Here is a 24,977-nt window from a genome sequence, read left to right as displayed (position 1 = left end):
GCCGGCCTTTTAAACAGACAAGCTAAAATTGTTGTGATCTGACTGTGAAGGATAGTCAGCTGGCGGGCTGAACCACAGTTACTAAGAGGGCCAACAACTTCCCAGATGCCAAGGAACCAAGCAGCATTTCCAGGAGCTAAAACTCCACTACTAGTTTCTTCTCATCTTCCCAACAAAAGCTCAGAAAGTACAAGGGCACCCCACAGGCCCCTAAGCACATTCTCGGTCATCCTCCAGGGAAATCTGATGCTGAAAAATGGACCTTTTCCAAAATAGTGGTTCAAGCCAGATGAGGAATTACAGAGAAGACAGCCTTCCATGGAAAATACCCTGCCTCCAAATCCCCAATGTCTTCATTAGGGAAATGAAAACACAGGCACACCAGCTGGTCTCAACTGCTTTGAAGCACCATGGTACGGTGGAAAGAGCCGGCTGGCAACAAGAAAGACTAGCCTTCTAGTCCCCAACTTGCCCAAGTTTTAGCTAGGTGACCTTGGCAAAAGTATTTAACTTATCTGAGCCTCACTCCCCTCATTTGCTAAATGAGGTTTGACTAGATGATGATGTCTTCTGATTCTGAAATCCTATCTTTCATCTTTGGATTAGCATCTTACATCTAAAGAAAATTAAAGTAGGTTCTTGGGTGTTGTGTTTCTCAAAGATCCTGTTATCCCAGTGATCGTGTCTCTCACCTTTTCAGTATTCTTCATTGGCTTTCCTTCTTCTGTAAGAATAAACCTTAATTCTTCAGCATGGCATTCAAGGCCTTTTGTGATCAGCCCATACCTATCCATCCAACCTTCCCTCACTCCCACCAATTGTGTATTTTATACTGTGGAAGTACTGGACTATCTCTATTCCTCCATAATACTCTTACTGCAATATCAAATATTTATTGAACATGTATTCTGCTAGACACTCACCTTGGTAATCCTTTGTACATGACTGTTCATTTTGCTTGGACTGCCTTGTATTAATTAAGGTACAGCTTGCTCCTCTAACAAGCTATATGATATAGTATTAGTATCAGTAGATTAACACAACAGTCATGTAACAGTTCAGTGTGGCAAGCAGCCTTCCACCCAGGGTCCTTCTGCTTTGTTATCTCTGCCATCCTCTATACTTGAGAGTCCTTTACCTCCAGAGTTAACAGCTAGGAAAGAGAAGGAAGAAAAGTCACACTTATTTCTTATCCTAATCCAGAAATGGTGCAGATCACTTCTGCTCACATCCCATTAATGAGAACTGGTTACTTGATCCCACTTAGATGTATGGGGGACTGGCAATTAGTTGGGCCACTTGCCAGAAAAATTTCATACTGTGAAGAAGAACACAAGTCTTTGGTAGCCAACCAGCCATCTTATCCCCTTCTTTGATTAGTCTACTTAACAAAGGCCTGTTCACCATTCAAACCTCAGTCCAAGTGCTACCTTCTTTGTGACATCTTCCTTGACTTAGGGAGGCAGATGTAGGTTGTCCTTTTCCAATGCCTCACCACACTTTGCATATTTCTCCATGATGACAGTCATCATAGCTAACTGGGTGGTTTGCATGCCAATCTGCCCAACTGGAGTGTGACTCTTAAGGGCAGGAATCTTTCCTTTTCATTTTTGTATTTGGAAATTTTAGCATAGTGCCTGGTAAATAGTAGTTTTACAAGGATATTTAATGAATTAATGAATATTATCAGTGAATTGACGAATGAATGAATGGTTACCCTAAAGAAAAACGTTGTTTTGTTTTTTTAAATTATTTTAAGTAGGCTGCATGCCCAAAGTGGGGTTCAAACTCATGACCTTGAGATTAAGACTCTCATGCTTGGCAGCTCTTTTTGCCTGTAAATCCTGTCCCTGTGCTTCAATAAAACCACCTTTTTGTACTGGGGGGGAAAAAAAGGAATTTCATACTCTACCCACTGAGCCAGCCAGGTACCCCGAGCAGCTGGTTTTTACAGAGGAACAAAGACCTCAGTTAAAAATGAAACAAAGCACAGTAACTATTGGTGACTCGGGTTTATCCAAACACTAAAAACAAAGTAAACTTCGAATACAAATATTACAATTAAATTAATATTTGCCTTGTTATTTATTTAGGATCTGTTTTTCACAGAGCTTACAATAAACAAACAAATATTCTAAGGGGCACCTAGCTGGCTCAATCAATTGAGTATGCAACTCCTGACCTCAGGGTCATGAGTTTAAGCCTCACGTTGGGTATAAAACTTACTTAACATAAACACATACATACAATACATGCATATGTACACTCTGTTTCTCACATAAATTCTGCGAGGTTAAGAACCTTCTATGTTTGTTCTTTGCTCTGACTCTAGCACCTAGCACACTCTCTGGAACATAGTAGGTACTCAGTAAATATTCAGAATGAATGAATAGATAAATAAATGAATAAATACATGAATGATGACTGATCCTTTAATCCCATGAGCTATATAATAAATGCATGGCTTGGATTGTAAGAGGAAAGTGTAGATGGGTAGTGAAGACTTACCACCACAATTAGAAAAACAGAGCGGTGTGCGCATCAGGACCTTACCTTCATTAGCTTGTCCAGTCATCATCCTCTTTACATAAGAAGATGAAGGAACATCATGGCAGGAAACTAAAATCTCAATGGGAATAATAGACTGTGAGTAAATGAGGACAAATGGATGTTTCTAAGATGCTTGCAGTATGAAATAGCCTTCGTAAATTGGTTAATGAGAGAACTAGGAAGCAAACTGCAGACAGTTACAGAGTTCTGACTGCTGAAAAATACATTGATTGAGGAGAGGCAAAACATGTTTTTCACAGTTTTTGAAGATGTATGAGATAGTTCTTTAAATGTTTATAACACATTTATTTTCTTCTCATAAGTGCCATGGCACAAAGTTTGGTTTAGATATTACAGATGGTTTCTGGTGCATTACTTCCTTGCTTTGTCATGGACACCACCTCACAAGAAGAACAAAGTACAAGTTGCATGGGCAGCTTCCAGATCAGAGCCTCTGCAAGGCTTGGTCCAGGTATCTTGAAACTTTGGGAAGTCCTAAATACAAACAAGTAAGTTCACAGAACGGACTGATTTGTGGTGGTAATGAGGTTGATGCTGATGTTGATGGATGGACTTTTTCCAGAAACTGACCCAGACATTAATACAAGGTCTAGGCAGTAAGCGGCCTGAAAATAGGGCAGTACATTTATTTTGCATACCTTTGAGGATACACAAGAACAGAACAATCAGCCTGCATCAAGGAGATATGTGTCTCCCCTTGTGGCAGAAACTGCTGCGAGCTGGGCACACCGTTCCACTTCTTAGCCTCTCTTGAAGCTGGGCTGAGCCTGGTGACTAATTTTTGGCTAGCGGAAATTGGATGGAAATAACGGGTGCCATTTCCAGGTCTGGGCCATAAAAAGCCTCCTGTGCAGTGATGGAAGGTTCTTCTCCCACCCACTGGCTGAATGGAAAGAATTCTGAGAACCTAAGGAAGAAAGAGCCATAAGCTGGAAGAAGCCTAAATCCCTGAATTACTGCACAGGAGACTGACCGCGACATTTCACACACTTCTACCCTGCCGTTTCATATTGGACTGTGATGAGAACTATATATATATATTCATATATATATAAAATATATCATATTATATATATTTATATTTTATATATAAAATAAATATATATAAATAAAATATATAAAAATAAAATATATAAATAAAATAAATATATAAAAAATTAAAAATAACTAAAATCTTTAAGGATATATTTATATATTATATAAATAAATAAATAATAAATCAATAAATAAAAATAAGTAAAATCTTTAAATATATATTTTTAAAGATTTTCTTTATTATTTGACAGAGAGAGAGATCACAAGTAGGCAGAGTGGCAGTGGCAGGCAGAGAGAGAGAAGGGGAAGCAGGCTCCCTGCTGAGCAGAGAGCCCGATGAGGGGCTCTATCCCAGGACCCTGAGACCATGACCTGAGCCGAAGGCAGAGGCTTAACCCACTGAGCCACCCAGGCGCCCCAAGAGCAATATATTTTAATTTGGTCAAGCCATTGAGATTTTGAACTCATTTGTTATAGTCTATCTTGATTAATACAACCCTATTTCCCAACATTTCCCCTGGTTGCAAGTAGTAAGAGATATTAGGATAAATTTCTGGAGTGTCAGAGGATTGAGATAAAAGAAGGTATCAAAGGCCATGCTCAACATCAGAGAATATTGCACTGAAGGGGATTCCAAAGTTAATTTTAAAGGCTTAGAAATCCCCACAGAGCTGAAGCCATGCATGGTAAACTCTGCTTATCTGACCAGTCCCCTCAAGACACTTCCATTCTCTTGGGAGAACAGTGAATAACTGTCTCCAAACCAGTTCATATGAACCTTAAACACAGGCTATTCAATTTAAAGTGCTTAGGGTCTAGTCAGATAATACCACATTTAGACCCGTCTTGCTTCTGCTTTTGTGTTTTGCTGAACGTAGTGATTAAGGAGAAGAGAACTAAGTTGGTAAGGAGCTTTGTGTTTGGAGGTATATTTTTAAAAATGATTATACAAGGTTGGGTTGAGCATAGTACTAATGGACAATTATCAGGGAGCCAAATACTGTGGTAAAAATGAGGTCTCTGGGTGCTTGCCTGAAGAAGTTATTGGGAAACTTTTGTTTACTTAGCAGACTCTGTAGGCTAAATCCTTTTTCAAGTAGCCTCAGGGTGTTAAGGACAATAAATAAAGATGTGCTGATTGAAAACATTTAGAAAACAACTTGTTACAGCCTTTAAAATAACAAGGTATTAATTCAGCTTAAAACAGAATATTCTGTGCCCATTTGGCCCGCTCAGCAGAAATACAAGCTTAAAAGCTGGATCCTGCAGGTCATCTCTGTAAAGACGTTCCACCAAATGAAATTTAGCAGGGACCTGGGACAAGGCCTCTCGAAAATGTTAGATAGCTTCTGGCTGGTAGTTGAGGACTTGATCTTATTAATGGAAAGGGGGCAACTGATGTCCCTATCTTGGGGGCGCCTAGAGAAAAGGATGAGCTGGGAAACAGCCAGGGCCTACTGGGAGGAAGAAATAAGAGATTTAGGAGAAAGTCTCATTGTTTAGAAGAGTCCCTGTGGGGTTGAGATGGAAGAAGCAGGCTTGAGACAGTACTTTTCAGAAATAAATTCTACTGCCCCATTTTCAAGGGGTGCAAACTAAGCTTTGATGGTCTCGGACTTTCCTCATCTCTTCTACAAACTTCATCTTTTGTTTCCTTTCCCAAGGCACTTCATTCCTTTTTCCTCCCATCCAAAATCCCAAGTCTCCATAAACAATTAGATAGCCAGGAGCAGACCTGGTACTTCTTGAAGCTCATCACCAGAGCTATGTCAAAATCACATAGGAATTCAGAGAGGAACAGGTGAGCTTAAGGAAATGTTGCTAAGGTATAATTAGGGAACTGAGTATTCCCCCTCCGTGGACCCATTCATCAACACAGAGGATGTGCCACCTCCTTGTACATCCCCTAGCTAGAGCCCTTAAGACTTGACATAAGCGGGGTGTCTGAGTGGCTCAGTCAATTAAGCATCTAACTCTTTTTGGTTCAGGTGGTGATCTTAGGGTTGTGGGGTCAAGCCCCACATCAGGCTCTGTGCTGAGTGCGGAGTCTGCTTAAGATTCTCTCTCTCTCCTTGTCCCTCTGCCCTCTCCCCATGCCCTCTCTTAAAAAAAAAAACAAACAACAAAACAAAACAAAACAAAAACTTGGCATGAGTTCTTTTTTTTTTTTTTTTTAAAGATTTTATTTATTTGTCAGAGAGAGAGAGGGAGAGAGAGCAAGCACAGGCAGACAGAATGGCAGGCAGAGGCAGAGGGAGAAGCAGGCTCCCCGATGAGCAAGGAGCCCGATGTGGGACTCGATCCCAGGACGCCGGGATCATGACCTCAGCCGAAGGCAGCTGCCCAACCAACTGAGCCACCCAGGCGTCCCTTGGCATGAGTTCTTAAGGGGTGATTTATATAACTGTGTAGCGCTATGTTATATGAGTGCTTCCCAATCTCTCTTCTCAATGATCAGATTCATTTTTTCCTAAGAGCCATATGCTTTGAAAGATTTTTATCTACCAAATAAATCACATTTATAAAGAAACCAGATTAAGTATTTACTAGGTACTAGGCATTGTATTAATGAGTGGTTTATACCCATTATCTAAAATCCTTAAGGAGTCTGAAAAATATAAATTATTACTCTGATTTTACAGATAAGTAAACAGGTTCAGAGATCTTAAGAACATAGCCCAAGTCTTATTGCTAGAAATTAAATTCTGGCCTCACCTCTATACCCATATTCTTTCCAGTATACTCTGTCTACTCTATAGACAGCACATGCAATCAACCAAAACTTCTTAATATGAAGATACATTTTTTTTAAAGATTTTATTTATTTGTTTGACAGAGAGAGATCACAAGTAGGCAGAGAGGCAGGCAGAGAGAGAGGAGGAAGCAGGCTTCTCCCTGAGCAGAGAGCCTGATTTGGGGCTTGATCCCAGGACCCTGACCTGAGCTGAAGGCAGAGGCTTTAACCCACTGAGCCACCCAGGCACCCCTGGAGATACATTCTTTACAGTGAATTAGTGTGGCATAATTCCCCCATCTTCCACTCCCCACCGCCAAAGGAAAGAAATTTTCCATTATTTAGTCAATGTGTTCAAGCTTTACTGAGAGTAAATATACAATGTCTTTTGGACTTTTGTGAAGAACTGGACATCGTTCAAGTAATTCCATTACTATCCTTGTAGAATTGTGAGATCCTACAGAACCCAGACTGGAAACTGGAACTTGCGTTTCAAACAAATGGAAACTGGTCAGAAGGAGTTCAGAACACAGATCCAGGCACAGACCTTCTTCTCTGGGGTTCTCTTTACCTAGGATTCTCCTACTCCTTCAATTCTATCAAGTATTCGGTGATGTACCATAAGCTGATGTGAGGTAGGAAATCCTTTGGATCCCACAAAAGTTGGTGGAAATAGGGGGAGTCATTGAAGCCTACCAGCCTAGGATAATGAGTGGTAAAAGAAGGGGAGGAAAAGAATGAGCTAGGAGGGAAAGGGACAAAGAGAGAGGCAGAAGAAGAAGAAAGAAAACCAAGAAAAAAGGTGGGTATATATAAAGAGGGGAAAAAATAGGAGAGAAAAGGAAAAGAATGGATGAGCCTTTACACTGTTTGGTCTTGTAAACTGCTGGTGTGATCTTTGTTACCAAGTGTAGTAACCCCCAGTGGAGGCTATCTGCACGTGTTGCTAGGTTCACTGGGAAAGCTACTGTTGAAGAACTATTTCTGCAAAGGAACCTTTGCCACCTCCCTTCCCCAAGTGGTAACTCTGAAGCCAGAATCTTAAAAAATTACAGAACAAATGGAGAGAAAGAATATTTTTAATTCCCGTTGGAAAAGGAAAATTGTTAGTCCAGTACCTTCAGTTTAAGTTCTGTCTTGCGATGCAGAAAGTTCACAACAGTTTAATCTTTGTGCTGGCCAAAAAAGAAAAAAACAACAAACACAAAAGACAAATGAGCAATAACAAGCAAATTACCTCCTCTGGGTATCCAGAAATGCTCAGCAACCCTGAGCAGAGTTTAACTGACTTGGTATTTAATTGCCATAAAAATAAAAGTGTTGATTTTAACAATAAAAATAACTCATTTTCCTTAGAAACCCAAAGTCTTAGTTTTTATCATGAAATCCTTTAATATAGTTGCTTATATTCTCAGTGGATCAGTTATTTAGTTTATAGTAGCTAAAAGACAAGAGGTAAACATCAAAAAAAGATAACAGATGCCTAACGTTACTCAAGAAACATCTAAAGATCTGTCTATTCTGCATCCAAAGAAAAATGTTCTTCCTTAATTTTTTATTCTAGAGTCTAAAGTGGTTTTGGGGGGTTGGGGAGGAGTGGCAGGAGGAGGAGGAATTATTTTAAAGTGCCATAAAAGATTCTTCTGGGGAAAAAAAAAAAGATTCTTCTGTATTTGAATTCCCAATGTTTAGATTCTCTTTAATGTTAGGAAAAGGATCTATTTGTTGATGGTTAAATTCTGGCTAATGAACAATTTCAGAGTAACTTCTGGGCCCAGAGAAAACGTAGTCTCTGTTAGACTTCATATTTCAGAAATTTCTGCTCTGATTGACCACCCTCAGAGATAAACTTGAACTCCTGTGTCTACTCCATAAAGAGGATAAAGCCTCAGTCTTAATCCTCTTATCCTTTATACAGGATAAAGGCTGTCTCCTAGGTGCTGGGCAACAACTCAGAGCCCCTTTATCTGAACCTCCAAAGTAGGGATAATCATTTTAAAACAGTGTAAGTGGTCAAGTCCCCATTTTTAAAAACCCATTTTTTAGTAAGGTGTCATCACTTTGACCTAGTGATCAGTATCAGGGTTAACAATAGTGGGACACCCAGACATTATGTACAACCTAATAGTGATGTAGAAGGAAGTACACAGCATTACCCAAGATGAATTCTTACCAAAATGTTTAACTTGATTCTTATCAAACCTTTAGATTCAACTCTGAGCTTACAAAAAAAAACCCCAAAAAACAAAAAACCAAAAACCAACAACCAAAAACCCCCCAAAACCCAAAAAACAGAGAACAGAAGCACAAGTTTAACAACACCATGAGAAAACAATCAGACAAATCCAGAAGATGGAACGTTCTGTAGAATAATTAGTGCAGAGTTGTTAAGAAGTCGATGCCTTGAAAATAAAATGTATGTGGGTGGGTTGCAAAGAGCCAGCTCTAGAATTCAGATCTATAAGAAACATAACAACCAAATGAAATATGTGGATCCTTTTGAATTCATCATCTTTAAAAGACATTTGGGGGAGGGAGAAACGGGGAGTTGTTCTTAAGGGCCTAGTATCTGTTTATGATAATGAAAAAGCTCTGGAAGTAGTGCTGGTGGTTGTACAACATTGTGATTGTACTTAATGCCACTGAATTGTGCACTTAAAAATGGTAAATTTCAGTGCTGTGAAATGTGTAAACCTGGCGATTCACAGACCTGTACCCCTGGGGATAAAAATACATTATATGTTTATTAAAAAAATAAATAAATAAGGTGCTTGGGTGGCTCAGTGGGTTAAGCCTCTGCCTTCGGCTCAGGTCATGATCTCAGGGTCCTGGGATTGAGCCCCTCATCCGGCTCTCTGCTCAGCAGGGAGCCTGCTTCCCCCTCTCTCTCTGCCTGCCTCTTTGCCTACTTGTGCTCTCTCTCTGTGTGTCAAATAAATTAAAAAACAAAACAAAACTTTAAAAATAAATAAATAAATAAACTTTTAAAAAATGGTAAATTTCGGGTGGTGCCGGCGAGAGAGTGGGCTCTCCCCTCCCCCACCCTCTGCCCGCTCCCCGCTCTCTCCTCCCCTCCGCGCCCCATTCCTTCCCGTCACCTCCCCACATGACGGTGCCTCCTTCTCCATCCCCCACCTCCTCCCGCCACTAAAAAAAAAAAAAAAAAAAAAAAAAAAAAGGTAAATTTCATATTATGTACCTTTTCCGACAAATTTTTTAAAAAGATATTTTGGGGACAAGTAGGGAGTATGAGTATTCACTGCTATTGAAAAATTATCTGAATCTTATTAAGTGTGGTAATAGAATTGAGTTTACCGAGCAAAGTTGTGCTTATTATTTAAAGATGAATGTTGAAGTATTTAAGGGTGAAATACATATTTCTATAGCTTGCTTTAAATTGCTTCAGAAAAAAAAGGCAAGAGGAAAATGAAGAATATATGTCACAATTCTAGCAACTGTTTGATCTAGGTTATAGACAATGGATGTTCATCATACTATTCTGATTCCTTTTCTGTATGTATTAGAATTTGCGAAAGAGAAGGGGATCATGAACAAATCACTTCTCTATACAACAAAACAAACTCTGATTGTAGTTCTGAATTAGAAATGTGAGTTACCCAGAGGTGATTCTCTCTGGAAGCCCACGCTTTCTGGAGGTAAGAAGATGGGTGGGCCAGGATGAGAGTTGGTGGTCGTAATCATGTAAGTTTAACAGAGATGCCAAGTATAAGAAAGTGGCAGAAAGAAAGTTTGAAGGGATGAAGAGAAAGTGTCAACCCCAAACCAGAGTGCAAGAAGTCTGCATAGAGAATCATTGCTCTCAGCCATAACTGGTCCCCAGCTACCGCCTACATCCTCCCTTGGGGGTTTGGGCTGCTTAATTGCACTGAAAGGCAGACTGGTTAATTTCTGGGAGCTACAGAAAGGGAAAGGACTGTTTTCATCAAAAGCACCCTGTAGATCATTTCCCTTTTACAAATCGACGCACCAGAAAACATGTCACTTGGTTGTGTCTCTTCTAGATCATTATGAAGTTCATTGCCATCCTTATTCTTCTTTATGAATAGAACTTTAGTGTACCTTAACTAGAAGTGCACGGAGAAGAGAAGGGAAGGCTTGGGAAAAAAAACAAAACAAAATAAAACAAAAAAACACACAAAGCCCTAATAAAGCAAAGCTCTAGGAATGTAAATGGATGGCTTCCTCTGCACAGAATATCTGATAACATCTGCAAAACACTTCATTTATACCAACAATGTAACCTTGCTATAAAACACAAATTGCTTTAATAATTCCGCAATTTCCTTCCGGGTTAAAATTCTACTCGGAAATCTTGACATGAGCAGCTTCCTCTAATGGGTCTTTGGTTTGCAAGGAACGGTGAGGCATTTTTATTCACCAAGGCATTCTGCTCAGATTTGCTTTGATCCTGTCTTCTCCACCAGTTGCATCTCTCTGTATCTCTGCCAGAAATCTTCCCACTAAAGATCATCTTGAAGAGGAGCATCCATCCGCATTTTCTCATCCTCTCCTTCCTATTCTACAAAAGGAGACCGTCAGTACTCTGTAGGCATAGAGCCATATTTACGGTGAGTAGAGTCACTAGATGTCTCCTTCCCTATCCCCTCCCCTCCCCGCCTTTTCCCTCCCCTCCCCTCCCTCTTCCCTTCCCTCTCTTTTCTTCTGTTCCTTCTTTGAGGGGACCTCAGTATTAGGAGAGCATTTCCCTTTCATGCACTGAAGTTCAACCAGCTGCTTCTTTTGGATTTTCCCAGATGCTTTGATTGCTCTCTTATCATCACACCCAGCACAGGGAGATAAAATTGCAAGATTCAAGTTTGGGCTTAGGGCAAGGAAAAAATGCACCTTAAATCTTCTATCTTGGCTCTGAGATCTAGGCCAGTTTACTAGAGAGCTCTGCCTTAGCATTTTAGGCACAACCTGATTAACGAAATGTTATATTACAATTGATTCTATACCCTGAGGGATTAGGGTGGTACTTGGGCTAAACCTGGGTTTAGATGTCCATAGATCCCTTGGCTTAATGGAGTTCTCTCTCTCTCTCTCTCTCTACACACACACACACACACACACACACACACACACACACACACACACACACACATTATAAAACAGCTTTATTGAGCTTTACATCACCTATCATGCAATTCACCCATTTAAACTATACAGCTCACTATTTTTTTAGTATATTCAGAGTTGTGCAAACATACCCACAGCCAACTTTAGAATATTTTGTCACTCCAATAGAGAATACTTGTACCCATTAGCCATCAGACCCTATTTCCTCCTAACTTCTTCCATCAAACCTCAGTAATTAGACAATCACTACTCTATTTTCTGTCTCTATAGATTTGCTTTTCTGGACATTTCATATAAATGGAATCAGTCTTTTGTGACTGGCTTCTTTTAAGTGGCATAGTGTTTTTCAAGGTTTATCCCCATTGTAGTTCTTTACTCCTTTTTATTGATAAATAATATCCATTATATGGATATACCATATTTTATTCAACCATTCATTTGTTGATAGACATTTGGGTTGTTTCTAATTATTTTTTTAAAGTTTGTTTGTCCATCCATCCATCCATTCATTCATTTAAGGATCTCTACCCTCAATGTGGGGCTATAACTCATGATCCCAAGATTAAGATTTGCATGCTCTTCAGACTGAGCTGGTCAGGCACCCCTGGGTTGTTTCTATTTTTGACTACCATGAGTAATGCCACTATGACCATTCATCCATGTGCCATTTTGTGGAGACCTATGTTTGCATTCCTCTTTGTTGTATATCTAGTAGAATTGCTGGTTTATATGGTAACTTTACGTTTAATCCTTTGAGGAACTTGCAGACAGATTTCCAAAGTGGTATACCATTTTGCATTCCCACTAGCAATGCATGAAGATTCCAACTTCTTCACATCTCTCCAACCTTTATTATTATCTAGCTCTTTGATTATAGCCCTTCTAAGAGGTTTCACGGAGTATCTCATTTTGGTTTTGATGTGCATTTCCCTTATGGCTAAAGACGCTGTCTTCTCATACGTTTATTGGCCTTTTGTATTTCTCCCTCAAAGGAATGTTTATACAAGTTCTTTGTCTAATGGGAAAGTGTTTCCCATTAAAAACTAAAAATTAGAAAATGGAGACCAAACTAAAGGAATTATAGGTAGTTAATATAGACAATATTTTTTCTACCAAAATTATTTTAAAAATGGAGCACATTATTTTAAGATGATATACAGACAGTACAAAAGAATGGACTAGCTAATCTAGATAATTGTATTCACTTTGGCAGCACATATGCTAGCTAATCTAGATAATTATCATTTTAGGATGATACATATCATATATTTGGGGAATAGAAGTGGGCGAGGTACTCTTCCTAAACACTGTAATTATGGGCAAGAGAAGCACATTATTGGGCACATTTGGATTATTTGATATATTTGCCATATAGTACAATATTAAAATTAAAATGAGAATGAAATTAATATGCAAATAAAATCCAGGTAGAATTGGTTAGATGCTGAGGTTCCAGGTAAACTACAAACCTGAAGAATGTACTTCTGGGATGATGGTGTTAGAAATACAATGTAGCATCAGTAATAAATATATTGAGTCTACAGAAAATATTCTCCCCACCTTGTTTTTATGAATACCTTTTCTATGTTAATGCAGGAAATTAAAAAAAAAAAAACTTTTGTGCATCCCCCCAAAATTCTTTGTCCATTTTTAAATTGGGTTAAAATTTTAAATTGACTTGTAAGTATTATTTATATATTCTGAAGACAAGTTTCTTCTCAGATATAGGATTTGCAAATATTTTTCCCCATTAGATAAGTTATCTTTTCTCTTTCTTAGTGATATCCTTTAAAACATGCAAGTTTAAATTTTTTTTTTAAAGATTTTATTTATTTATTTGACAGAGAGAGATCACAAGTAGGCAGAGAGGCAGGCAGGGGTGGGGAGAAGCAGGCTCCCCGCTGAGCAGAGAGCCCGATGCGGGGCTCGATCCCAGGACCTGGGATCATGACCTGAGCCAAAGGCAGAGGCTTTAACCCACTGAGCCTCCCAGGTGCCCCGCAAGTTTAAATTTTGATAAATTTTCATAGCTTTACCTCATATTAAGTTAGTGGTCCATCTTGAATTAATTTTTGTTAACTCATTGTTTTGCATGTGGATATCCACTTGACCCAAGCATCATTTGTTGAAAAGACAATTCTTCCCCCACTGAATTGACTTGGCACCCTTGTCCAAAAATCAATTGACCATAAATATGAGGGTTATTTCTGAACTCCTTATTCCCTTCCACTAATCTATATGTGTATCCTTATGCAGTTCTACACTATGTTAATTACTGTCCTCCAGTTTTGTTCTTTTTTCAAGTTTTTTTTTTTTTTCTTGCTATTTTGGGTTGCATTTCCATATGAATTTTAGGATAGGCTTGTCAATTTCTGGGAAAAAAATTTAGCTTGGATTTTGATAGGAGTTGGGGTGAATTTGTAAATCAATTTTGCTGGTATTGCCGTGTTAACAATATTAAATATTCTGATCCATGAATGGGGAAGGTCTTACCATTTCCTTAGGTCTTCTTTAATTTCTTTCAACAACACTTTGTAGTTTTCATTGTAAAAGTTTTACACTCCTTTTATTAAATTTATTCCTAAGTATTTTATTCTCTTTGATGCTATTGTAAATGGAATTGTTTTCTTGATTTTGGGAGGAGATTGTTCATAGCTAGTGAATAGAAATAAAATTGATTTTTATATATTGATTTTATACCCTGAAACTGTGCTGAGCTTTTTTATTAGTCATAAGAGTTTTTCAGTGGATTCTTTGGGATTTTATATATGCAGGATAATGTCATCTACAAGTAGATACTTTTTCTTCTTCCTTTCCAATCTGGATGCCTTTTATTTCAATTTCTTGCTTGAATAACCTGGGTGGAACTTCTAGTACAATGTTAAGTAAAAGTAGCAAGAGCAGTTTTCTCTTGTTCTTGATTTTAATGGGAAAGCATATAGTTTTTCACTGTTAAGTATATTAGCTACAGGTTTCTTATAGACACCCTTTATCAGGCTAGGAAATTTCCCTTCTATTCTAATTTTGTTGATTTTTTATCATTAATGGATACTGATTTTGTCAGATGCTTTTTTCCTGCATTTATTGAAATGATCATGTGGTTTTGTTTTTTACTCTATTGATATGGTATGTTACATTAATTGACTTTAGGATGTAAAACCAACTTTGCATTTCTGGGACAATTCCCATCTGATCATTGTGCAAAGACTTATTTCTTCAATTTTTAAAAATATTGTAGTAAAATACACATAACATAAAATTTACTATCTTAAACATTTTTTGGTACACAGTTCAGTGATATTAAATATATTCATAATGTTGTGCAACCATCACCACCTAGCACTTAACTCTACTCATCTTGCAAAACTGAAACTCTCTATCTATTAAACAATGCCTCCTCATTTTTTCTTTTCCCCATCCCCAGGCAACCACCATCCTACCTTGTCTCTATAATTCTGGCCACTTTAGGAACCTCATATAAGTGAAATCAGCACGTGCCTTCTTGTAACTGGTTTATTTCACTTAGCCATAATATCCTCAAGATTTATCCATGTTGTAGTATATTGCAGAATTTCCTTCCTTTTTAAGGCCAAATATTCAATTGTATGTGGATACCACATTTTGCTTATCCATTCATCCATTGATGAACACTAGAGTTGCTTTCATGTTTTAGTTACTGTGAATAATGCCAGTGTGAACATGGGTATACAAATATCTCTTTGAAACTCTGCTTTCAATTCTTTGGGGTCTATATTGCTGGATCATATGGTAGTTCTATTCTTAATTTTTTTAGGAACTGCCATACTGTTTTCCATAGCATCTGTACCATTTTACATTCCCATCAACAGTGCAGAAAAGTTTCAGTTTCTCTACATTCTCATCAACACTTGTTTTCTGTTTTTTTTCCTGAGACTAGCCAGCCTCATGGGTATGACATGGTATCCCATTATAGTTTGGATTTGCATTTTCCTAATGACTAGAGATGTTGAGCATCTTGTCATGTGCTTATTGGTTATCCATGTATCTTCTTTAGAGAAACATCTATCCAAGTCTTTCACCCATTTTTAAATTGGTTTTGGTTTTTGGTTTTGTTTTGTTTTGGCTTTTTTGTTACTGAGTTTTAGGAATTCTCTATATATTCTGGATTGTAATCCCTTATCAGATATGTGTTTGCAAATATTTTCTCCCATTTTGTACGTTTTTCTTGTTACTCTGTTGAATATGCCATTTCACTGTCTTCTGCCTTCCATTGTTTCAGGTAAGAAGTCAGCTGTTATTCTTATTTGTGTTCTGTATATGACGAGTTGTTTTTTCTTTGCTGATTTCAAGATTTTCTCTTTCTTTCTCTTTCAGCATTTTTACTATGCTGTATCTGGATGTGGATCTCTGTGTTTATTCTACTTAGGGTTAGTTGAGTTTCTTGGATATGTAGATTACTGTTTTTTTAATCAGATTTCAGAATTTTTACCCATTATTTTTTCAAATAGTTTTTCTGCTCTGTTTTCTCTCTCCTCTCCTTCTGGTTAGTCCCATTATGTATATGTTGATATGCTAAATGGTATCCCACATTTCTCTGAAGTTCTGTTTATTTTTCTTTCTCTTTATTCTTGTATGCATGTATGTATCTATCTTCAAATTTGCTGATTCTTTCTTCTGCCAGTGCAAATGTACTATTGAGCCTCTACTGGATTTTTCTTTTCTATTCTTACACTTTTCAAGTTTATAAAATCTACTAGGTTCTTTTTAAAAATACATATATATTTCTTTATTGATTATCTTATGAGACATTGTCATGATACCTCCTTTTGCTTTCTTAACCATGGTTTCCTTTAGTTCTTTGAATATACTTACAATAGCTGCTATGAAGTCTTTGCTAAGTTGGATATCTGGGCCCTCTTACAGGGAGTTTCTATTGATTGTTCTTTTTCTCCTGTGTATGGGTCACATCATACTTTCCTGTTTCATTGCGTGTCTCATATTTTTTTGTTGTTGTTGAAAACTGGACATTTTATTTTATTTTATGTAAGCAGTAGGCCCAAAGTGGGGCTCATGATCATGAGATCAAGAGTTTCATGCTTTACCAACTGAGCCAGCCAAATGTCCTGAAAAATGGACATTTTGTTTTTAAAGATTTACTTGTTTATTTTAGAGAGAGGGACACCACAAGTGTGCACAAGCAGGCAGAGGGGTGGAAGAAGACGGAAAGAGAGAATGAATTCTCTGGCAGACTCTCCACTGAGCACTGAGCCAGCTGCAGGGGTTGATCCCATGATCCTGAGACCATGAACTGAGCTGAAACCAAGAGCTGGCTGCTGAACTGACTGAGTCACCCAGACACCCCCCAAAATGGACATTTTAGATAATATATTACAACAACTCTGGATACTGATCCCTTCAACTTTGTTTATTCTTGACCTTATGAGTTTATCATTGTAGTTTGCTTTTTTATTTCTTTGGTGACTTACCTAGATTATTTTAGTGAAGTCTATTTCTCTGCAATGCAGAAACTCTGCTGTTGCTCCTCAGAAAGTACAAGCTTGGACATACATATGCATTGTCATCCTGGGATGATAGTGATTTTTTTAAAAGTTTTTATTTATTTATTTGACAGAGACAGTGAGAGAGAGAACACAAACAGGGGGAGTGGGAGAGGGAGAAGCAGACTTTGTGCCAAGCAGGGAGCCCAATTCAGGGCTCAATTCCAGGGTCCTGGGATCATGATCTAAGCTGAAGGCCCAGCCACCCAACAGTGATTTTAACTCAGCTCTCTTTAACTGTCTTTATCCCTGATCTCTCTGTTGTCTGTCACTGTTGGTATAATCCCTAGCTGGTAGGCTCCAATAGTTGCTAGCTAATCATTCTATTGTCTTCAGTATGCCCTGAGGCACAAATTGCTCCACAGTCTGATCCAATTAAATTTAAGCCTGCAGAGGTAGTTTTTGAGGCCAGTCTTTGAGATTTGTTCTGACCCCAGGAGAGCTCTTCTTAGCCATCTTTTTCCCTGTTTCTCTGGCCTATGATCTAGCTTTTGTTGCTCTTAGAGTTACTGGGTACTCCTTCATTGTTTCTCACCAAATCTCCATTGTTTTCCAGAACTCCTTGCAGCTTAAGGTTCCCCAAACTCTAAACAAAATCAATTCACCTGTGGAGAGCTTCAGAGCCTTCTGTTCTTATTACCTACAATTTCTCCCGAGAAAAATCTCAAGAGACTCTGTTCTTGAGGTGGGGGCAGGAACAGTGACCTGCTTCTCTTGGAGTGATACCCCTGTTTATAAGCAACGTAGGGTCAGTAGCCTCTGGTCTTCTTGTCTCTCATCCCCCTTTGTAGAACAACAAAATTTAACATTATTATTTTTTTAAGATTTTATTTTTTAAGTAGTCTCTACACCCAATGTGGGGCCTGAATTCATGACCCTGAGATCAAGAGTCACATTTCCTACTGACTAAACCAGTTAGGCACCCCTAGATGTTTATTAAATGGTTGTTTTAATAAAGATTAATTTTACCATATGGTTGTTTTGTTCAGGAGTGGGTCTGTGGATCTCCTCATACCATCATTTTAGAGATTGTCCCCTGACAGGATCTTAATAGCAGTAAACCTTTTCTTGACTGCCAACAACACCTTTCTGAACTCCTGCTCAGGATTTGAGTTCTGATGAAAAGTAAGTAGAATATTAAAAGACTAAACTGGAGGTGAATTTGGAGATAAAGTTACTATTAGGTCACCCTGAAACAATGAAAAATTTATAGAAAGGCTCTATAAAGAGAACCATCACCCTTGTGCATTCTAAGCATAGAATACCAGCAGATACATTTCATCAAAATGAACCACTAAACCAGGTATCAGGAAACAAATATTCTAATTCTTAGCTCTCTTCTGGCTTTTCTGGGTGATCCTGGGTAACGTAGTCCACCTCCTCTGAGCTGTGGTTTCTATGAATAGTATATTATTTTAAAGGATTTGTCTCACCGCTGGTCCCCCAAACAGAACATGTGGTTTAGATCCATTAATGGTGAAGTGACTTTCACTAAATCTTTCCTACTCCTTTTCCCTAAATCTTTCCTACTCCTTTTCCCTCTCGCTGTCTCTTGTGATTGACATCAAGCATGTGGGAAGTATCTGTCTGGGCTTTGAGAATTATCACTGGCTTGGATCTGTGAACCCTCCACTGAGCTTTGGCCTACAAACACCATGTTCTAAACACCTTGAACTTGTTGTATGAGGAAGAAAAGTGACAAAGGTTTATCCTTTGCCCTCACTGAATATTTTGATTTATAAAAGAAAAGGAAGTAGGACACCTTGAATTTCCAGCTCTGATTGCCTGGTTATGGTCTCCCATTCCAAGCCAGAATTACATCTCATCCTCCATAGGCACTGGTGTTTCTGGTTATTTAAATTGAAGTTGATTCCTAGACAATTTGTCTCACAATTATGCCCAACTATCTTTGGAACAAAGTTTGTCTCCAGTAGAATCTTTACAAGCCCAAGGCCCTGACTTAACTTTTACTGACTTCTTAAAAAGCACTACCACAAAGTATTTGAATACCTTGGAGATCAAGATTAACATGTCCCCTCAGCCATTAAGATGGTTAAAATCAGTCTCCCTCCAGAGATTACATTTAACAAGATTACCCACAGGATGGGGACTGTGGCCAAAAACCCTAGGTCTGAGTTAAGAGCAAATAACCCAACCAAGATCAGCCTGGTTGTCTTACTTGTGACAGCACAACCATTATCCCGACCGGCAGGCAGAGTTTTTGCAGTACATAAAATTGTTTTAAAAATTTAGGGCCTGGAGTGCCTGGGTGGCTCAGTCTGTTAAAGTGTCTGGCCCTTGGTTTCGGCTCAGGTCATGATCTCATGGGTCATGAGACTGAGCCCTTTGTCAGGTTCCTTGCTCGGTGGGGAGTCTGCTTGAAGATTCTCTCCTTTTGCCCACCCCGCCCCCACTGATGCACTTGCGCTCTCTCCCTCTCTCTCTGTAATAAGTAAATAAATCTTTAAAAAAAAATGGGGGCCCAATAGAGAGTTATTGCTTAATGGCTTTGAAAAGAGATAGTCATGATGGTTATACAAGATTATGAATGTATTTAATGCCATTGAACTATACATTTAGAAATGGTCAAATTGATAAAATTCACGTTATGTATATTTTACCACCAAAAAAAAAAAAAAAGCCACCTGGAGCCCAAGTGTTGCTGGCTCTCTGTCCAGAATGTTCCTCGAATTGTTTAATAATAACATTGAATCTGAGGCTTTGCCGGCACCTGAATTTCCTGAAGATCTCCAAAGGTTGCTTAAATATTACAGCCATCAGCACGCCAAATGGAAAAAAAATTTAAAGTTCCCATATCTTGTGCCTATGTCTCCAGAAACTTGGAAATAATATGAAGCCACTTAGAACCCAGGGATATAGAAGGGCTTAGGATGGGTGTATGTACATTTGGCGTTAGCCTGAGCTGGCATCCACTTCCCTGTGTCCTCATTAAGTGGTACTTGAAATAACTACCAGGATCATTAAGTGGCTTACTCTAATCCTCTAAATTGTTAGAGTTAATCTAGAATTATGATGACACAACTCCAATTAACTGTCAATAGTTTTTGAACATCCTTTTCTATTGACGATGTCTTTTTCCTGTTTATCTGTTAGCCTGCCACAGCCTTGTGACCCAAGGCTTGGAATGGATCAGCCTTCCTACTCACTCCCTCCTGCGCACACCATGTCTCCATGGTAACAGCTTGTCAGGCCCTGCTTGGTGCAAGTTCTGAAGACCTCTCATCTGCAGCCTCAGTCCTGCACAGATCTAGTCTTAATAAGCCAGGCTTCTTAGTAGGAGCTTGTGTTAGGAGCTTCATCTCTCTAGCCGGCAGGGTTTGAAACTGTCCTTAAGCCTCCTTTAGGGTACACCTGAGGAGGCCCCAGTGCCACTGTGTTGCCCTGACTTTCCTCCATTGCTGTTCAGGGGAGCGGTAGGGTTTCTGTCTGGGATTCCTGCTTGTACCTAACTCATCATCTCCTTCCAGCAAGTTCTCCTCCTATCATCTTCCTCCATCCATACAGCTGAGAGCCATTCTGAATATTTCAGACCCTACCTATGGCTGATCATCAAGGTTAGTTGGTACAACTGCTTTGTATCTCTCAAACTCGTCTTTCTCTACATCACTATTGCTTTTGCTGTGGTTCAGGCCCACGTAGTTTCCTTCTTCAGTTACTGCAAGATCCTCCAACCTGGTCCTCCTACTTCCATGTTTGCTTTCCTTGCATCCAATCTCTACATTACAACCAGTGAGTAAACTTCCTAAAAAAGTAGACCTGACATGACAGTCAGCATTTCCCATTATCCTCAGGGTGGATTTCAGACCCACTTGCATGGAACACAAGATTATACCTTTGTAATCTGACCTCTACTTACCTCTCCAGGATCATCTCTTGCTCCCTCCCTTGCATCTTCTTACTTCAGCCACACCAAAACTCTTAACTTCTCTGATGAGCCCTTGCCCCTCCCCAGATTCTCCTTGGAAACATAACAAATTGTATCTATTCCTGAGAATATCTGCTATTTTCTCCTCTTACCATGCATGATTCCTTGTCTCTCTTGCCTTTGTGATGCACTGCTGCCTCCTCCACCTGGAGTGTCCTTCCTGCTTCCTTCTGTATAAGCCTTTCACACATAATCTTGGGGAAGTTTTCCCAAATCTTGAATCTTAAGTGCCTCTTCTAGGTTCTCCTTGAGCTCCTGTATTTACTCCCTTTCTGTCTTTCTGCCGAACTCTCAACTCCCCAAGGGGATAGAGAGAGATAGAGAGACCTCTATCTTAGCACCTAGCATGTTCACTCAGATGTCTGTTGAGTAAGTGAAAGAATGAAGAATGAAGCCTCTGGAATAAAAACATCACATGCTGATTATAAGTACATCCTCTTCCAGAGTCTTTTGCTAATGGGCACCATTCATGCTCCAGATAGGATCAGCTAGAAATTTGATACACTGCCAGCACGTTGCAGTTTGGACTGCTGACCACTGTCCTTGGGGATGCTTCTACAAATGTGTCAGTTGCCTCAGCTCAGCTCTGGCTACTCCTGGTTGCCTCCTTTTTGTTGGTCACACGGAGGTCCCTGTTGGGCTCGTGGCTGAACCCGTGTGGCTCCCATCAGCAGCTGGAGAGCCATTCCTAAGAGCTGAGATAGTGAGTCAGTCCTCCTTTTATTGCCCAGGGAAGATTCCTTTCTCCCTGGTTATGCAATGTCATCTAGGCTGGGTTTTCCTTAGTGGAATCCAAGACTTGGAATCGTGGTAAGAGGAGAAAATAGCAGATATTCTCAAGAATAGGTACAATTTGTTATGTTTCCCAGGAGAATTCGGGGAGGGGCCAGGGCAGGATGAGGAAATTAGTAAAGGACCTGTGTTCATAGATAAAGAAATAAAGCAGAGGAGGAGCTGAATATGTATGGATACCTTCCCCTCAGAGAGTTCAATGGCTTATCTGAGAAAGAAGCCAGAAAAAGAGAGAGTTCTCACCAGAGGTGGATGCCCACCGATGTCGGTACATGATGTTAAAGAGCATTCAGCCCTCAGCCCTATTCCATTCACTTATTCCTAAACCAACACATCTCATCCTCAAGAAAGCAGAAACACAACCAACTTTTTGATGTGGATCTAGAAAAGATGAAAAAAAGAATGGATTTTGCCTAAACTGAGTTCCCTTGTTACCAGTAAAGGCTTACATGGACAGGGAGGAGGAGTAAGGACTCTAAGTAGAGGAGGTAGCAAAGCAAAGGCATAATCTCGTTTTCTCCCCTGCAGTAAGAATGCAAAAGAGCCATTAGATGAGAAAATGTATGTGAAAACACTTAGCACAGTGCTTGGCAAATAGATGGGATTCAATAATATTGACTGGTTTTTTTTTTGTTGTTGTTGTTTTATCTATGCTCAGTGTAGGGACCCATAAGACAGTTTAGAGTGTAGGAAGACTAACAGGGGAGCCAGTGGGAGTAGGGAAGTGTTTTGTACTTGGATTTTTGTGAAAATTTTGCCATTAGAGTTTCTTTCCTTTGACTCTATTTAAAAGCAAATACCACTTAGAGATAAAACACGTTATCTGGAAAGCTATATATAGATAGATAAACATTATACACACACACACACACACACACATACACATTACATATTTTCTTATAGTCAGTGGTAGAAAGAACATAAACATCATAGATGGGGGTAAGTACAAATATTCTATTTCTCAAAGATAGACAAAATCTTGTCAGTCTGAATTGGAATACTAGTACTCTCATAACTTCTACTATTTAGAGAAATAATTTTAACATGTATAAGGTTCTTGTAGAGATGAGGCAGTAATATAGAAACCAAGGAACAACCAGGTCATTTGCCTCAATACTGAGGCACTTTGTTAATCAGACATGTAAGGAGTGGTAGAAGATTTTGTCTGTTGGCAGCTTAGAAAGTGATAGTTGAGGCGAAAGGAAAACAGAAATCACCCACACTTTTATGCATTTAAATTCTCTTTTATGTATGTTAATACTTCTCATTCTGTTTTATGTATGTTAATACTACCAAAATCTAGACCAGCACTGATAGTACTTGTAAGCACTCGGTAAATGTTTGTTTAATCCAAACCAAACTAAAAACCAAAATAAAGCCAAACTAAACTGGTACTTGTTGACATCTGCCAGCTATGTCCTACACTAGGTTCAATAAAACTCTTAGATTAATATAAGCTCTAAAAACAAAGTACCCGCATTCTATATTTCTGCTGGACTATCCCACATATACTCTCATAGTTCCCTGAGATACGTAGTCTTTACTGCTTCCATTCACAGGCAGAGGAACTGTGTCACAACAGGTGAAGGAGCTTACTCAGAGTAGCAAGAAAGTTAATATTAGCCTAGAGTCTAAGATTCCTAGCTCCAAAATTAATAGACAAAAGTAAAAGACTAAACAACAACAACAACAACTTTTGGGAAGGGTAGTAAAAGAGATTCCCCTTAATATTTTAATAAAGAACAATTATAACCAATATTTTTTTTTAATTTTTTTATTTTTTTCAGCATAACAGTATTCATTATTTTTGCACCACACCCAGTGCTCCATGCAATCTGTGCCCTCTACAATACCCACCACCTGGTGCCCCCAACCTCCCACCCCCCACCCCTTCAAAATTCTCAGATCGTTTTTCAGAGTCCATAGTCTCCAATTATAACCAATATTTAAAAGACTAAGATCCCAACGGAAAAATTGGCAAAGGATACAAACTAACAAATCATAAGAGGAGATCTCTGTAGCAATCAAAGAAAGGCTCTGCCTAAAATTTGAGTTTGGAGCTCTCTGCTAAGTGGCCCAGACCAGACCTCATAGCCGAGATAGAAGATAAATGGGCCTTTTTCCTTGCCCGAATCCCAAATCTGAGTCTTGCAATTTTAACATCTTCCACCAGGAGTGAAGAACATTGGAAAGCCAAGAGCACTGCCAAGAATGGGTGAGCATTTTCTGGGCTTCATGGATAAATACAGCCAAGGAGGAGGACAGCCTGGGGCAGCCTCACAGAGCCTATAGACCCCCTGATATTCCTTGGAGAGGGAATCAAGCTTGGTCTGGTTCTGTGCAGAGCCCTTAGGGTCTAGGTACTCAAAGTATGGTTCATGAGCATCTCCAGGAAGCTCACAGAAATGTAGAACCTGTAGTGCCCACTCCAGGCTTCTTGGACCAGAATCTGCATTTTAGCAAGCTTCCCAGGTGATGTTGATGTGCATGCACAGTGGGGCATGAGACACATGGCCCTGGGGCCTGGTGCAGGGTTTATTGTAGGTCCTCCATAAGAGTCTGTGGATTGAGTAAAAGACTGGACAGGGTATCACAGGGATCCCTTTCTAGAGTAAATCCTCTGACTTACCAAAAGCTAGCGACTATCCATGCTGAGTAAAGCACTGACCATCTTACAAAGGGCTTTAATAAGATTAATGAATTAATAACAGCATTCTGGTGGTGGTATTTTCTACAGTGAATTTAGAGTTTCTTATTAATATCATTTCACTAGGCTTCTTTATATGCCCAGGAGGCACCAACAAGGCACAAATCCTTCTTTATTGCCCTTTCTGGAAAGCACTTAGAATGTAAAATCAAATGAGTAAACATAAGAATAACAAATCTGAAAATGCTGGGGGAAAGGGTCCCCACCAGTGTAGGATGCAGCACTTTTACCTAACTTTCACAGAACACAGTGTGTACACTTTCGCCTAGTACCATATGGGCGTGAGTATGTGGAGGTGGTGATGGTGAAGAGGGAAGGAAGAGAAAAAAAGAAACCAAGGATTAAGGACCTCTGTGCTGTCCTATGAGCCCACAGGCAGTCGCTAAATCTGGCATTCGGGGGCTTCTGAAGTGAGAAACTGCACCACCATCATTATTATCATTGTCCTCACCATCACTTTTAATCTATCTGCTTGCTGTCTGCCAACCTTTTTTTTTTTAAAGATTTTATTTATTTATTTTACAGAGAGAGAGAGAGAGAGATCACAAGTAGGCA

The 24,977-nt window shown here is 39.2% G+C and overlaps 1 long non-coding RNA gene across 6 annotated transcripts in view; it reads left to right on the top strand.

Annotated features, from left to right (window-relative positions):
- The window catches only part of LOC125080823 (uncharacterized), a 104,879-nt gene that overhangs the window by 36,997 nt on the left and 42,905 nt on the right, over nucleotides 1–24,977 (top strand). For 2 of the 6 annotated variants that reach the window (XR_007121496.1, XR_007121495.1), the window contains exons 1-2: nucleotides 2,503–3,059; nucleotides 10,811–10,929. The exons of 3 other annotated variants lie outside the window; for them this stretch is intronic. This is a non-coding gene — a long non-coding RNA (uncharacterized LOC125080823). Of the gene's footprint in view, nucleotides 1–2,502; nucleotides 3,060–10,810; nucleotides 10,930–24,977 lie in introns of those variants that run through there. One more of the 6 variants, XR_007121497.1, reaches the window with a different exon arrangement.

This window comes from Lutra lutra, chromosome 11, assembly GCF_902655055.1.
Source record: "Lutra lutra chromosome 11, mLutLut1.2, whole genome shotgun sequence".
In the NCBI taxonomy this organism is placed as follows: Eukaryota; Metazoa; Chordata; class Mammalia; order Carnivora; family Mustelidae; genus Lutra; species Lutra lutra.
The sequence above is the reverse complement of the archived record's forward strand: the minus strand, read 5'-3'. Positions and strand labels throughout refer to the sequence as shown.